The following is a 5,244-nucleotide window of genomic DNA, read 5'->3' on the forward strand; positions in this document are numbered from 1 at the left end:
ACCCGGAGGTTCAGTGCCGCGTTCACAAAAGCTCTCCACTGATTTCTATCCTTAGCTAATTGCATCCAGTTTCTACTTTGTATTCCTATCTCTGCGAGATCCATCTTAATATTATCCTCCCATCTGCGCCTAGGTCTTCCTAATGGTCGTTTTCCTATGGGTCTACCAGTCAAGACTTTGAAAGCGTTTCTACCTTCTTCCATTCTAGCTACATGACCTGCCCACCTAAGCCTCCTAGACTTGACGACCCTAACAATGTTGGGTAAACCGTATAATCTATGTAGTTCCTCGTTATGAAGCTTCCGCCATTCCCCATTCTCGTTCCTCTTGGGTCCGAACATTCTTCTCAGGATCCTGTTCTCAAATACTTTCAGTCTATGTTCTTCCCTCAGAGTAAGCGACCATGTTTCACAACCATACAGAACAACAGGCATGATTATCGTTTTATATATTTTAAGCTTCAAATTCCTCGACAGGATTCGCGACGACAAGAGATTTTGAACCGAATAGTAACACGAATTCCCTGCTTTTAGTCGACATTTAATTTCTTCGTGAATATGATTTTCGTCTGTTAATATTGATCCTAAATATTTGAAAGTATCCACTTTATCAAAAGTATTATTTAATATTTTAACGCCTCCACAATTTGCCGTATTACGGTCCCGACGCACTCCCATGTATTTAGTTTTCTCTGCATTTACTTCTAAACCCATGTCCCTGCAAGCGTTTAATAAGATCTCTGCATTTATTTCTACTGTTCTCCTATCATCCCATATATAATCATATATAACTGACATTATAATTAATTGTATATGTAATGTATTTGCTTATTACATACTGCGTGCAAGAAGAAAGAAAACACTGTTCATACATGAATTAGAAACTCCAACCGGAAGTAGGCTCAAATTTTGCAAACGGTGCGAGATATTGAGAAAAAATAATCGAAAAGATCTCCCCTTTATGATGCCCCTTGCCTTTTTTTTTTAATATCAAGACGTCTTTCACTTGTGTCTGTAAAGGGACATGTACGTATGTTGTGAGGAATGATGCGCTGTGTAGAGAGTGCAGGTTCAGCTAGTTCGTCATAAAACTTTCCTGCTATTTTTCACTTGCTCGTTATACCTAACAGTCTCTTGCTCAAGTTGCTGGTCTAGGTGAAAGCCTATTCACACAGAATCGAAAGTTGTGAGACAGATTTGCAATTGAATGTGATTTTGTGATTGCTGCTGCTACTACGTGGCTTTCAATAAATTGAGGAGTTGGATGCAATAAGGGCGTAAGTCTGAAACATGCAGTTGGAGAAAAACGATATTAAAAATTTAAGTAGTGTTTTTTTTTTTTTCTTACATAAAACAATGTAATGTGCAGCATTTTATTCCGATATTGAATTGAAATGTTACCAGGAGGCTAAACAAGAAGCTAAACAAACAAATACGTTTGATGCAAAAAGGGCGTAAACTCGCTTACGCCCTTATTACATCAAACTCCTTAATTGTTTATATCATCATTCCTAGACTGATTACAGGTACCTTTTTGATTTGAAAATAACAGTCAAGGTCAGCAGTTCAATTTTAAAGTTTTCCTAGAACCAATTAACAAGTGTGTCTTTTGACCCTGTAGCTTATTAAAAAGAGGAATGCAGCGTTTAGTTTTTGATTTAGATATGTGGAAATCGGTTGTAAATTGTTATTGTCAAATTATTTCCTTTTTGTTTAGAGAACTGAAAGAATTAAATGCCTGATCTTTTAAAGTTTCTAACACGAAGTGAAATCATTCTGTATTCCCTTGCTTACAGGCTACTCACTGACTTGTGTCGACGCTGCCATAGATTACCCCTGATGGAATGGAAACTAGAGAACCATTCCCTTACTAGTATAACCTTCAGAACTATTATCAAGATTTATCGTATACACTTGCAAAAGAATCGAATTCTTGAAGAAACTCCACGCATAAACGTGAACATCCGATTTTTACCTACTTAAAATAAATATTTACTTCGCATTTCAGTCACAATTTTAATTCGCACTTCGAAACGTGAAAAAGATCGTATTACATCTTCACAAATTTCTTTCATGGGAATGCTTTCGAACATTCATTAATACTCGCAATACCATGGCACAGCAAGTCAAATGAACCGGTTTGTTCCGACTAGGTCGCGCTGCACAATGCACCCGAAGAGCCGCGGTGAAATTTCGGTAACTATATTGGCTCCTGGCGTGTTTCAACTTATGATATAAAGAAGTAAAATATAAATAAACATTTTAGTGTGAATAATTTTACCGTTTGAAGTAATTCATTTCAGTAATTCATAATATTATTTTCTTCCTAAAACACAGGGGAATTACTCGTTCCCTTCATTCTATTGAGTGTCCGACCATGATATTATATATATATATATATATATATATATATATATATATATATATATAGTGGTCGAAGTGAGACTGTATGTGGTGGTATGCCATACCGTCTCTGGTTTTTAGTAATGAAGACATACTGCCTCTCGTGTTTCAGTGATCAAGACATACCGTCACTGGAAAGTGGATGCTAATATACTTTTAATAAATCCATTTTTATACACAGTAATTGACGAATAGCTTCGCATGTAAAAATATTCTCTTTCTTATGTAGAAATAATTTCTAAGATGCCAATACCGACATTTTTGTTATCTTTTTCCTACCTTTTGTTTTAAAAATGAGGCGTCTACAAAGAATTTCACCTAGTATGTATCTTGTTTCATATTTGGTTGTGCTATACTAAATTGTTTTTTTTTCTTATGTATGTGTGTCTTCTTCCTTTAATGCATATAAATGACATGTTTTGAGAATGGGCGGATTTTGAGGTGGTCTGTTGTGGGGGTGGACCGTCCGGGGGTTTGGAATACCCCTTAGTCGAGTAGGGTGTTCGGGAGTTCTGTGGGAAATTCTTTAAAAATTGTTAATATAAAAGTCGGTTTTTGAGCATTTTCGTATATACCTAGATAATTATCTGTAATACAAAGTGAAAGTATATTTTAAAATTTTTTTCTCGGAGTTGGGGGCGGGGGCAAAGCCTCTCCCAGTTCCCTCCATATAACTGCGGAGAAGCTCTCCCATGGTTTTCAGTTATTATCTAAATAGAAATGTAATCGTTTAGGCAACATACCTTCATTGTATTTCAATATTTAGATAGCCAGTATGTCGAGACAAAATCGTAATAAAACATACCGCCTCTGCTTTTTCTCCACTTCGAACACTATATATAATGTTATCGGAGAACAAAAACCCACTTTTAGTCAATTGTACATTATATTGTTAGCTGAATAATGCACATTTATTTGCTGTTACATACCTATAAAATAATAACTTAGTGGTATTCTTAGTATTTGAAATGGACGACGATGAAATGGAAGTCACACTAGTAAAAATTAAAGTTTTATTGTTTCCAACTAAGAGAGAAAATACTCTCCATACCTTCCCTCCCCTACTTCCTAAAAATTGTAATATGTACTAACCCACGGAAACCATAATCACCCCAATAGAGTCTTGACCCACTTGGAATGTTGGTTATTTCATGAACTTTACTCGCAGTACCACATCTGAATATAAATAAATTAGTATGTATTTTGTTTGGAGTTCTTTCCATCACCCTGACAATATAAGCAGTTGACCTATAGTTTAACGTGGAATCCGAACAACACCTGGAATCGAAGCTGAAACCATGCACACAAAAGGCATGCGTACTAGCTTCTGAACTAGTTTATATGCTCTAATATACGCATTTCTTATTATTAAGTAATTTATGTTTTAACATAAGTAGCTTACCAAAGGATTCTGCGGGAGTTGCTCTATTCTGCTAACACAAAACGTTAATATGAAAAACGTTAATATTGTAGCAAAAACAACCATGATGTTGAAGACTGACTATTCTGCATAGTCTGTTGAGCAGCTACTAACTATTTCGTAATTTGACTTACTTTGCACGATTCCAAGTTTCGTTTGCATCAATTGCAACAGCTACGTGATCTTTCTGACTTGTTTAAAGTAAACACATTGGCAGAGAAAAAATAAATGCAAGAGGTTAAAATGTTGGCTATCATTCCGTTTCAGCTGTCTTTCTAGAGAAAAACAATTTCAGAGCAGTAACTAAATGTTCCAACTTATAGAATATTCCAGCAAAAAAAAACAAATTTTCGTTTTATCCTCAGTGAAAATTTCACACTACGCAATGGATTAATTTCATTTCGTTATCAAAAATATGAATCATCACAGATATGAATCATATGGATCAAAATATGTAAGACACCATATACAGCATGAGGCAAAAGTATAATAACACCAGTTGATCCTTACAACAGTTTGTAGGAATTTTTCTTAATTTTTCCTAGTGTTAAATGTTTTTAATATTAGCATAATTTGTTGAAAATTTCGTATATTAATAATATTTATTCAATTTTTCCAAGTTTTTGTTTACTTCACTTAGTTAGTCGTGTTGTGATTTGACTGGTTTATATATGGGCATAGTGATACTAATGATAAAATTTTGTTACCCATTGAAATGCATATATTGAGGAAAAATGATCTAAATTACATAAATTTATATCATTCTAGTACTATAGTATTCTAAATATTCGATTTCTTTAATTGGGATAAATAATTTCAAAATTATTCGATCAGTAAATCTGATGATTATTGAAAATAGGCGGATTATGTTCATAGTCTTGTATATGTTTACATTCCCATATGGTTTAATGTAAACGTTGCCACGGAAATAAGTGTGTGAACCCCTGATTTGAGGAACGTCTGGAGTTAAGTAGTTGAAGGTAATTGCAAACGGAAGTCAGTAGTGCTTGACTTTTGTTCTGGAAGATATTTAGTGATTTTGCTAATTTCACCAGAAATGAGGTATGCTTGACAACTGAAATACAACTAATAAAGCTCAAAAAGAAGTATTGAACTAAATTTGCTTTAAAAAAATCTATGAAATAAGACAATTTTGAAAATATCTGAAATGAAAAAAGTGCCTCTTATTTCAAACAAAATCTATTAAATAAAATAATTTAAGAAAATATCTGAAGTGAAAAAAGTACCTCTTATTTCATCAGTAATTTAACTTGTTTAATCTGCTCGTTTGATTAATAAACCTTGAATATTAAAGTAAGTTGAACCTTTATTTTGGGTTAGAGGATTCTCCAAAATTAAGTTAAAACTAAACATAACGTTTGGGCAGTTTTAACATTACAGTTCAAATTACTTCTACTGGAC

Source organism: Thermobia domestica, chromosome 6 (assembly GCF_964235325.1).
Source record: "Thermobia domestica chromosome 6, izTheDome1.hap1.1, whole genome shotgun sequence".
Taxonomy (NCBI): Eukaryota; Metazoa; Arthropoda; class Insecta; order Zygentoma; family Lepismatidae; genus Thermobia; species Thermobia domestica.